Source organism: Rana temporaria, chromosome 3, assembly GCF_905171775.1.
Source record: "Rana temporaria chromosome 3, aRanTem1.1, whole genome shotgun sequence".
NCBI lineage: Eukaryota > Metazoa > Chordata > Amphibia > Anura > Ranidae > Rana > Rana temporaria.
In genome coordinates, this window is record NC_053491.1 from 348,308,795 (window position 1) to 348,321,700 (window position 12,906).

Sequence of the window (12,906 nt, forward strand, 5' to 3'; positions counted from 1 at the left end):
CACTTTTAAAGTGCCCTCAGTGACATATACAGGAGCTGCCATAGGAGAAGCTGCAAAACCAGACAGGGGCTCATCCTGTGAGGTTGCTAACAGAGGGGGATGGTAAACTGCAGGCAAGCTCAGAATCCTTATCCGTATGTGGGGATTTTCTGGTGCCTTTTTTATTTTCCCTAGACCCTCTTCTAGGAGACAGTTCTTACTGCAAAGCACAGGTACTATCCACAATAGATAAATGCAATCACTGTTGTGCTATAGTCTTACAATACACAAAACAAATGAGCTCACTGCACAACCTGATGCAGAGTAGAAAGAAGTCTTAGGTTTGCCTGGTTCAATCCACAGGGATGCTTACAGCCCACAGCTCTGTGTCCATGCTGCTTACAGAAGGCTCTGGCATGCTGGGCTTTTGAACCAGCCTCTTGGCGCCTGCATACAGGTGTCCTGCATTGAGCACGGGCACTAGAAACCACTTTGGACCCTCCCCCTATCCATGTCTCCATACTGTCAGAAACAATCATTTCTGCAAACGATAGTTTCTGGCGTGCAAACGTTTGCACATGCGTGCGCTGTCATGGCGGCGCCCAGGAGACGAGGAAGCGGGGGAGAGTTACTGGGGGCATCTGAGGACCCCTGTATGCGTATCGTGGCAGAGCCTGCAGCGGAAGGAGGTGAGTAATGTTATTATGACCGACTTCACTGAGCATGTATATCCTGGAAGGCTATGTAAGAAAACAACAGGTTGCACTCACTCTCTCCAGTGGTGAAAACCAGGAAATAAATCCTACTCCAAGAAGATAATACATAAATAAAAAATTATCTTCTTCTTACCTGATCCACGCCGCAGGAAAGCTACCAAAAGTAGTTTCAGCTTTCACCCATCACGGCGGGCAAGTTGTGCCAACCTTCAGGTTTACAAAGGGTTTCATTAGAGAAAACCTCATACCTGGACCTGTAGAAGACTCTGCCAGAAACTTTATTGTGCCACGGATGTATTAGTACACCAAAGTCTGGATCCCAGAGCCCAGACCTCCACAGAGAGACATTACAGGCAAACCTTGTTTCTTCTTAACACGAGGCCTGGGTACCAACCATCTTAGGCCTTTGATATCAGCCCGAGGAAAGGATCCGGTTATAGCTCCTAGGTCTCCGCAGCCAGACCATCAAAAGAGAATTTTTCTTCTTAGCACATGTTGAACGTGACCAACCACCTTAACACTGGCGAAAAAACTGAGGTACTCTCCATTTTGGAGGGGTTATATAAAACTCAATTTTAATTGGGTTTGCCAGTGTCCAATCACCTGTGGTGACTACATTACCCATTAAGTAATTAAGGCTCTGTGTCATGTGATGTATGATCAAGAAATATATATTTTCCACTGACTGGTACTATTTTTTACGCTCAAAGCAAAAAAAGAAAAGTATAGGAGGGTAAAGAGCCCAAAATACTTTAATGGCTCCTTACCAAAACTCAAAAAAAAAGCAGGAGTTTTGTCAGATTTGGCGACCCATCAGAATTGGTAAAGGAAGTGACATTTCGTCGCCGCCATCTTGTTACACCCCGCACTCCTCCATAGTAAGGATACTCTGGGAAAGCTGACGTCTTGTTACACCCACTGGAGTTTTCCATTTTACACATATTTTTTGCAGGAAAGTGAGTTTAGATAGTGATATACAGTACTTAGAAGTTCGTCTGACTGGTTAGATATTGAAATTTAAAAGCACCGAACTTCTGTCAGATTAGCAAACCTGTGACATGAGCAGGCTTGCCGCTGCTTTTAAAATTCAACATCATAACAGTCAGATGGAGTTCTAAGTACTGGATTTCAGTATATAAACTCACTTAACTGTTAAATATAAGTGTAAAATGCAAAACTCCGGTGGGTGTAACAAGATATCTGCTTTCCCCTTCTCACAGTACCCTTACTATGGAGGAGTGCGGGGTGTAGCAAGATAGCGACAACGGACTGTCACTTCCGTTACCAATTCTGACGGGTCGTCATATCTGACAAAACACCGGCAATATGTTTCAGGAGCTTTTAGCACACCCCCTTCATCAGAGATGCAAAAAAAAAACTGAAAGCTGATTGGTTTCTGTGCAGAGCTGCACCAGATTTTTCATTCTGGAGTTATAGTAAATCAACCCCAGCCTATTTATGGGTTTATCTTGCGGTTGGTTAGTTCTGACCTTTCTGTTTCCGTCTGCCCATGTGTGCTCCACTTATTTCTACAAGTCACAGCCTTCTAGAGAAGTTTTTCTTAACTACCAATCCGTTGGCTTTCTGTCTGATAGAGTTTATAGATGGGATAGCCTTGACTACCGCACAGCATCCATTCATGCGTCAGTAAAGCGCAGGTGCTCCTGAGCCCTTAAGCTATTTCTCCTCCCTCCTGAGCCTGGTGTTTGTGGCGTGTGCTCAGGGGATCAAACTGGGTATTGGGAAGAATTTAGAAGGTTTGGGAAGAATTTATGGGGACATGGTCTTAATAAGGTTGACACCCAGTGCTTTCAAAGGATCTTAGGTATTGTCTTGTCACGGCTTTGCTGGGGTGCGGACAATAGGGGTGAGCCGAACACCCCCCCGCGTTCCGTTTGCACCAGAACCTTGCGAATGGACCGAACTTTTAACAAATTCAAAAGTGCTCATTTTAAAGGCTAATATGCAAGTTATTGTCGTAAAACGGGTTTGAGGAGCTGGGTCTTGCCCCAGGGAACATGTATCAATGGAAAAAAAAGTTTCAAAAACGGTCATTTTTTCTGGAGCAGTGATTTTAATGATGCTTAAAGTGAAAAAAAAATTAAAAATCCCTTTAAATATCGTACCTGCTGGGTGTCTATAGTATGCCTGTGAAGTGTTTCCCGTGTTTAAAACTGTCCCTGCACAAAATGATATTACCATAATTAAAAAGTCATTTAAAACTGCTTGCGGCTTTAATGTAATCTCTGGTCCCTGCAATATAGATGCAAATCATCGAGAAAAATAGCATGGGTTTTCCCCCCTCTCCCCAGGTCATTACCAGCCCCTTTGGCCCTATATACTTTGAATAGCAGTATACAGGCGGTGCAAACAAGACAGGGACTGTAGGTTTGTTTTTAAGTAGAATCTGTTTGTAATTTTGAACTGGTACTTTTTTAAAGTGTGGCTCCAGCCAAAAAATCTATTTTTAAGCTTTTTGGGAAACATAGAGAAGGGTTATCGCCCCTGTAACATTTGTTTGCTGTCTGCGCATCTGTTCAGAAGATTGCACCTCACTTTCTGTCCCAATGACAAATGTTTTTTTGAAAATTTGGGTTTTTTAGTGAAACAAGGATTGGTGATAAAGCATCAGTGGACAGGAGACACCTCTTACAGAAGAGAATTTCCCTTCCTAGGGGTAGATTTCCTCTCACTTCCTGTTGTCTCCTTCCGTTTGCAAATAGGAGTTGTTTGTAAGTTGGATGTTTGAAAGAAGGGGCATGGCGTATATACTCTGCAGAAATTTGGGCCCTAGGTGTTGGTGTTGCCACAACACTGTAAGCCCTCACAGTTAGTCTTGGTGGGCGCTGGAACGCCCTGCTGTGAACTATTATATCAAGAATTGTAATTACATGCTATTGTTGAACAGTGGTAGAAAAATTGGGCCTTTGGTGCTGGCACTGGTGCCACAACACTGTAAGTCCACACAGTTACGCAGGAATGGGCCCTGCTGTGAAATATTATATCAAGAATTGTAATTACATGCAGAAAACAGGGGAAGAAAAATTGGGCCCTTGTTGGTGGTGGTGGTGGTGCTGGTGCCACAACACTGTAAGCCCTCACAGTTACTCTTGGTGGGCGCAGGAATGGGCGCAGTGAAAATACTTGCTAATCAGCCACTGCCTGTGATATTAATATGACAACAACAGCAATTGTATTCACGTGGCTTTAGATGCACACTGTGCAGAGGACACAGCACACCACGTGAAAATACTTGCAGAATGATCCCCTGCCTGTGGTATTAATATGAGAAGATCCCTGCCTTTAGGAATTAATATGAGAAACACCAGCAAATCTATTGATGTAGTTTTAGGTGCACACTGTGCATAGGACACAGCACACCACGTGAAAATACTTGCAGAATGATCCCCTGCCTGTGGTATTAATATGAGAAGATCCCTGCCTGTAGGAATTAATATGAGAAACACCAGCAAATCTATTGACGTAGCTTTAGGTGCACACTGTGCAGAGGACACAGCACACCACGTGAAAATACTCGCAGAATGATCCCCTGCCTGTGGTATTAATATGAGAAGATCCCTGCCTTTAGGAATTAATATAAGAAACACCAGCAAATCTATTGACATAGCTTTAGGTGCACACTGTGCAGAGGACACAGACAGTACACCATGTGAAAATACTGCAGCTTGCACAATCAACTCAATACAGTGTATAAATATATATACACCACCTGGGATGCATATATATGCTCTACACACTGTAACTCTAACTGACTAGCCTGTCTGCCTGCCTGCTCTATCTAACTCCAAAAAATTACTCTCTCTCTCTGTCTCTCTCTGTAAACCACCAACACACTACACAAGACCGACTTCCAGGCAGCCTTATATAGTGTGGGGCGTGTACTAAACCCCCTGAGCCATAATTGACCAAAGCCTGGCTTTGGCCAGTTATGGCTCTCCGTTTTTTGTGCACTGTGCTTGGCCAAGCATGCAGGTCTTAGTGCATGCTTAGCCAATCATCAGCCATCAATGCACTGCGATGTCGCAGTGAATTATGGGCCGTGACACGCCACTCTAATTTGGTGCAAACGCCCCAATACGTTCGTAATTTGACGAACGATCGAACATACGATGTTCGAGTCAAATCGTGAGTTTGACTCGAACAAGAAACTCATCCCTAACGGACAATTTTCCCCTCAGAAATTCTATAATCTTGTAGTCTATCAAATCCTTCTGTACTCCACTCAAAATCAAGGCATCCATTTTGAACAGGGTTGCTTACCTTTAAGATATACGGTTACACATCTTTAGGGAACACTGGAATGAATTAGGGCAGCTTTTCAGCTCCGACACACAAAGCACAGAGCCTTTTTGAAGCATTAACACAACAATGATTTGTGGGCTGGATGATAAACGTGCAGTAAATCAGACACGAGTTATTATGAAAGATACTTAATTTCTTATAGGATTAGCTTAATGCCACACCAGATAAAGAATAATCTTCAGTGGTTTTTTAATGTTTCCTTAATGCACTTAGTGCAGCGCGGGGAAGAAGTTCACTGAATCTATAAAATTATAACCTGCCATGGAAAAGTAAAGCGATGCGCATTGGGTTGTCAATGGCTACTCGCAGTTTCCCTTGCAGACAGAATTTTAATGGGTGTTGGAGAGCAAATGATGGATTGGCTTTGATCGCTAGAAATATATCCAAACAGAGTCCGGTTTCCTCGTGGTCTCGGTTCATCTGGCGTTCGGGGACTTATTAAAGTGATCACATTAGTTGAGTACAGATGTGGGAAGCATATTAATCCCTGTCACTTAACCATATGTGCTTTACTGTACTTTGCTTCTCTGTTTTAAATATGAACTTCAGTAACAAAAAAAAAAGGTTTTGCTTTATCGTACCTCCCTAGAGCCTTTTAGATAATGAAAAGATAAAAACTACAAATAGGGTTAAGCTTTTCATGCTATCACTGAATGTGACTGCAGAATTACCTGAACTGCATATCTGCTAAAGCAGAGGGTTGTGACTACATTGTTCATTCCTGAGAGTTTAGGAGGGAAGCACTTCACTGGTCATCATGTTACTTCCCATGTACCAGCTATAAAGCACTACTACTGGTCATTGATATTTATTAGGTCCCACCCCAGGCAGATATATGTAGCACCCTGATGTTTAGGCAGGGTTTCTATTACATTTATTTGCCAAGTGATTGTTGCTGGGCCAATTGATAGGGGGTCAATTGATTTCACCCTAATTCTGGAATTTCTGAACTTCTCTCTTCTGTCACTAGATGGCCGGGTATCTGGTGGCATTTGATAAGACAAGGGCATTGCAAGGACAGATTAGGAATGAATGGAGTGTCTCAGCCAATGGGCAGAGATTTTCTTGGATCCCTTGGCCTGCTGGGATTGCCTATTTATTTGGGTGGAGTCAGGTGATCAAGGTTCTGTGCCACTTGGACGGCTGTCTGGGTGGACGTGCGTCGTTTTGCCCTGGGCTGCTAGGCTGGAAACCTAAGGCCTATCCCGGGGACATCTGGCTGTTAGGCTAGTTGAGATCCTATCCAGAAGTAGTGCAGGCTCGGGACTGCAGGCTTGTAGGCCAACCAGAAGCAACAGTTCCACCGGCCAGAGAACCTGACATGGTCAGAGGTAGAGGGAAATCTGTCGCCACAAAGGGGCCATCCACCTTTCTACCAGAGACCATTGTGGGTAAGCTGGGGCCAGTACTAGAACAGACTTCTTTCCAAACAGAATCAGCGAGTGGCAAGTCAAGGACCCAGAGGGACAGCAGAGGTGATGCTTGTGGAGTGCCATGTCAAGGGCCTAACATGTCAGCAGGGGTGAAGCTAGTGGATCTGAAGTCTAGTGAGAGAGACTGGGAGCTTGTTGAGTGAGCTCCAAGGTGAATAAATGTGGGGTAAAGAGAACTGTTCCTATTGCAGTAAGTTGAAAACCTTTACTGTTAGTAACAGCTACAATATTGTTGCCATAGGAGACAGCGGTCCTGCCTATACAGAAGTGGTGTCCGGCTGGAGGCCTTCACCTGTATAACCTATAGAAGTCTCTGAGTCTGCCAATTAACATTGCACCTACCTAAGGGTGTCCTGGCCCCAATCCTCTCTCCCACAGTTCTGTTTAAGAGACAATAAATCTCTTTACATTAAAGAAGTGTCTGGCGCCCACCTGTTCATCTTGTATTACACCCATCATTCCTTGCAACTCACTCTACACTGATGAATGTCAGCTGTCCTTAACTCTGGAGGTCACCATTGGACTTTAGGGGATCCAGGACTTTGCTACATATGGAAGACTCAAACTAATGCAGCCCTGAATGTAATACTATATCATTAAATATATTTTATTAATGCAAGCAGGTTAAAGTGTTTCCAAAGTCTAAAGGTTTTTTACCTTAATGCCTTCTCTGCATTATGGTAAAAAAAATCTCCACTACCTGTCCTACCCAACCCCATTCCTAAACACTTATCTGTTACCATTCCAGCACTGTCTCTAGCTCCAGCACTGCTCCCCTCAATTCCTGCTCTCACAGGAGAAACTGAGGGTTGCAGAGCTATATGCTCCTGATGCTGTCAGTCAAATGCCTGTGACCAGAGAGTGGGGGCATCAGGTGGTCAAATAAGAATCTGAATTAAAATTTTACTTTCGGTGGTTTAGATTTCCTAAGGAAGTAAGAGACCAAAGGCTGCTCCATATCCTGTTTCTGCATTATATCATCTTCTGCAGTTGCCTGAGAACCAACCCAGCTATCAGATGACATCCTTTTCAGAGGCAGCTCTTTAATTAGCAAATTAGGCGGTCGCCTAAGGCCTCACACTCACAGGGGCCTCACAGCCGCCTAACTTGTTTAATGCATTACCCCAGTTTTGAGGGACAGGGGATCTTAACGCTGCTGTGCTCAGGCAGCTTTAAGAGCCCAAACTCAGGAGCAGGGCCGCCAGCATCCCTAACAACCAGTGAATATCGGTGACACCACCCCTTGTGACGTCAATGACCCAACAAGCCCCCAGTCAATGATGTCACAAGGGGGCGGGTTCACCAGGTGACATCACCCCTATTAAAAGAGCAGGATCTGGGGGCTGCCTTGTTAAAGGGGGCTTCCAGATTCCCATAAGCTCCCTGCCCGCAGACCCCCCACAACCACCGGTCAGGGTAGTGGAGAAGAGGCTCTAGTCCTTGAATTATTTTTCCCCATCATGGGCGGGAGTGGGGCCCAATGTCAAGTTTTGCCTAAGGCCTCACAAAGCCTAGAGCCGTCTCTGATCCTTTTATATCTACATTCAGAAAAAAAAGGTTAAAAAAATACAAAAAAGAGGTTGACCTCTCAAGTTGTCTCTGACTAATCATTGAGCTCCTTGTCCCATTTTCTTTGTTTCTTCTTCATTTTGTTATTTATTATCTTCCATGCTTTCTGCTGTCAGTTCTCACAATCCCCTCCAATGATTGTCTAATCTGATTTGATACAGGTACTCAGAACAGACTGCACTGAGAAACCCACCTCCCACCTATACTCCTATCTCGTAACAGTATCCTTACCTGCTTTGATGGGACTTAGAGCCGATGCCTGCAGGACATACCAGACCTAGACAATGATGATTGGGAAGATATTTGGGATCTCCACCTCCAGACTTTGGTCTCTTTACGTGACTGTCAAACACAATTTAAAATTGTACACACTGGATTCTGAGAGAAAGTGTTATTCTTGATATCTCAATTGTCTTCTGTTACCATACAACCCTCAATGCAAGTCTGTTTACTGGGCCTGGTTGAAAATATTATACCGACGGTGGAACCTTGGTTAGTTTGCTTCTCCTCAATGCTAGAAAGACCATAGAATTACATTGGAAACGGCCTACTTCTTCGTCTCCTATATTTTGGAAACAATTGGTGAACAATAGTCTATCATTGTACAAAGATACATATATCAACAGAGGTTGTCCAGGAAAATATGACAAGGAATGGTCTAAATGGCTAGCTGAGCCCTCTACTGCTTCCCCCATGTTCATGGGGTAATTTCTGTCTCTTTTCTTTTTTCTGTATGTGTTTTTTTTTGCTGTATATGACATCCCTCCTCCTCATTGCATGCTTGTCTACTTTGCATTTTGCAATCGTTCTACTGGTGTACAACAGTGTTGTTTGTGAGCCACCCCTTTCACCGATGTAGCCCACTCTTATATCTGTTTCTAGATCATTGCATGGTTATGGTTATTGGCCCCTGCCAGGGTTCCTTCACTGTTAACGTTTCTTTGCTTTGTTGATCTCTGTTTTTAGATGCCAAATCTTCAAAAAACAGTTAAAAAAAAAGAAAAAAAAAAGAGGACAGGCTTGATGGCCTTTGCCTCCTCTCACTTCTCTATGTTTGTTTCTTTAGTATCCCTGGGAGAATTTTTTTTAACGATGTGGCTTAAGCTGCTTTTTGGCTCCATCCTCTCATCGGGCTACACAATATTGCATAGTTTGCTACTCTGTAACATACACCTTTTTAGAGCCTAGACCCTAGTTGTGATTCCCATTGTCTTCAGCTGGACTTTTGTTTTGAAAGATCAGATTTTCGGAAGTTCCCACATTTTTTAAATCTAACCAAACGACGGCTGACCAATGTTTTCAGAAATTTGCTGATTTTTAGTTGGAACCCTCCTCTACTTTTATCAAAACAAAACCAAAGACAATTCCCAGTTTAACTTACCGACCAGCCTGCAACCAACCAAATTATACTGTCCCACAGTATGCATTAAAAACAAGGGTTTAGACCCTAGAGCTTCTATCTCACTTAAAAGCATGAGCTGCAGTTCCTAAACCATATTTCAGTATTAGTCCAGGAGTAACAGCTAAGTTTCACAGTTCTCTCTTTTTCTAATTTGTTGAATTGTCCATGATAATGTAGTCATTATATTAGTTAGCGCCGGTTTACAGTTAGAACCCAATGGGCTAAACAGGGATGTTACTATACTGTTTATGTATGCTTTATTTGATCATTTGTATGACTATCGTCCATTACTTTGATTGAGATTAGTTTGTAAATGTTTTACTGCTATACCTGGTGGTTATATACCAGAACCAGCTGCCTTTAATTTTTCTGTTGTTTGTATGGAAATTTCAATAAACATTGGCAAGTTGTGTTGGGATGCCATTAAGAATGAATGACACCGCAGCACTACAGCTCACAGCACACGCTGACACGTGCGTTCCCGCAACACAAAGGTGTGAAACAAGTTTTACTATTTCCTCTACTATTTTAAATTGTCGCAATAAGCGTAATAGTCATATCAAAACAAAAATAAACTGCTGCTGGCAAATAAAAATGGCATTATGTGATGAGCGTACCATGACTCAGAAGGTAAGGGGGCCCACTCACAACAGATGTGAAGTTTGCACATTATGAATTATGCATTCTCTAAAGGGAATATTACCAGCACATTTTCCATCTATCCATCCCACATCACAATCGCTTACTTTCACATCAATTTAGTTAAGTGTTCATTGACATCCCTTCTGTGCCCGGGGGACACAGGCTGCCACTCTGTGCTTTTGTAATATTATGTTAGATGTCAAATACAGCATGTCGAGTAAATTGTACTGCTTTTGTATTACACTGACACATGGGCTTAGCCAGTACAGCAAAGAGCATTGACAACATGCAAAGGTGAACTCTGATTGGTTGTTATGGATCAATGCACTTTGCACATCATCATTGCTTTTAGCAGCGTTTTATAGTACACAGCTGGCTCCACACCTATGCACATTTAGGAACAACCATTAAAAGCTGTGTTTTCACATGTGTAACTGCAATGCACTACAATTAGAGATGGGCCGAACGACCCCCTGTTCAGTTTGTGGCAGAACTTTCGAACATCACAAAAGTCTGGAACCGAATAACAAACCCCATTGAAGTCTTTGGGACCCATACTGGAAAAATCAAAAGTGGCTATTTTGAAGTCTTATATGCAAGCAATTAGGCATACAATGGTTATGGGGGCTGGGTACTGCCATTGGGGACATGTATCAATGAAAAAAAAGCTTGGGGAGCCAGTCTGTATGATGAGGCACAATTTAGTGCACTCGAGAAAGAGATTTTTTGGATAAATTCTGGTGTCTCTTTCGCAGACTTTGGTTAGGAGTAACAGATGTGGAAAAATTTGGCTTTGGATGTTGGTGGTGTCTTCACATCGTAACCCCATAGAGGTACTCTTGATGAAAGGAAGAATTGGCCTTGCTGTAAAAAAAAATTAAAATGGAGCTGACAAATCCTGCATCATCCCCACTAGCTGTATGGAAAAGTGGAGGGACGACAAGCTGCAGCATTGAGCCCTGTCCTGAATCCTTCCACGTTGCAACCCGAGTTACCCAGTGTGCTGTAAACAAAATATATTGTCCCTGACCATGCTTGCTGGACCACATGTCAGCAGTAGCGTGGACTGACTGCCTTGCCTTCTATGTGATGATAGAGAGCTGGAATAGCCATATGTAAAAATGAATAACAACTGGAAACCTGCCAGTGTGGTACAGCACATTCTGCAAATTCACAGAAAGGGTCAGAAAACAACCAGTTGGGAAGGCAGGAGTTGTAAAGCCAGCAGCTTTGACAAGTTTAAATTTAAAAGCTGGGCATGTGGGTGGCAGTGACTGTATTAGAAATTTGCCTGCTATAGTCTACAGCTGGTGGTGTGCTACTGACACATGTGATGCAAGGACCTGGGACATCATGCGCTATACCATCATCCCTGTCAGTGGAAGCGGCTGAGAGCTCATGATGTATAGTGGGGTAGACTGGAAAGGTGAGGAGGAACAGAATTGCATACCCTTTGTGTGGCTTTCAGGTGCTTTTGCCAATGGGCTGAGTGATGGGAGGTTAACCACTTCCTGCAGAATGATGGCCAGAAAGTGGTTGTATTATCCGGACTGGGCGTTATATGACGTCCAGCAGGATAAGCCGGGTGCACAGCATGGCGATCAGTGGTGTTATGTGTCACTCTGACACACCGCATCTCCTATGTAGGTAAAGAGCCTATGAAGTAAGCTCTTTACCATGTGATGAGCTGTGTCCAATCACAGCTCATCACATGGTAACCAACAAGGTGCGAGTAGAGGACAACCGATCGGCAGCTCTCCTGACAGCGCATACATCTTTCATGGTATGTTTTTGTATGCTAGGGAACCCGTTCTGGGTGCCCTAAAACACTCGTTAACACACTTTGTGTTAACATAACACAAAAGGTGCAAAACCAGCTAAAACGTAGAGGGCTGGTGAGGGGATGCACTGTACATCTTTTCTGCCATTGTGCAAAATACTGGGTGTCCAGTGCACCCCTGTGCCTTTAAGGAGGGTTGGGCTCCTCTAGGCCCACATGCCCTCTGTCTATCCATTATTATGCATGTGCTTTTACTATTGAGGCTCTCAAAGCTTATAGAGTCAGGACTCAGATAATAATGGGGTGCCGTGAAGTGGCTCTGCAGCTTATGCATGTATTTGCATGTATTTGCATATATGTGCAAACTAAACCCCTGTTTTTTGTTTGTTTTTTATCATTAAAGAATTTTTATTGAAATTTCCATACAAACAACAAATTGGATCATGCTCTGCTTTTTTCCTTCCTCTGGATCAACTGTGGGTATAGCATTTGGTATTTGGGATTGTATGATATATATACAGTACAGACCAAAAGTTTGGACACACCTTCTCATTCAAAGAGTTTTCTTTATTTTCATAACTATGAAAATTGTAGATTCACACTGAAGGCATCACAACTATGAATTAACACATGTGGAATTATACATAACAAAAAAGTGTGAAACAACTGAAAATATATTTCATATTCTACGTTCTTCAAAGTAGCCACCTTTTGCTTTGATTACTGCTTGGCACACTCTTGGCATTCTCTTGATGAGCTTCAAGAGGTAGTCACCTGGCGCAGCACCCCATCAAATCTCCCAAACAGTTTTTTTAAATTTTTATTTAACGTGTTAGGCTGGGTTCACACATATGCTCACACAAGGGTCCTGTGTATGTAGGGTTCCCATTCAGTTGCGAATGCACACAAAAATTCAGACCTGATTCACACCTGAACCAGTGACCAGACACGCCCTGGACCCCAGGTATGAACCTGCGACTGCATATATGTGAACTTGGTCTTACTAAACACACAACAGTAAAATCAGTCTGTATATGCAGGAAAGCATGCTTGTTATACTCA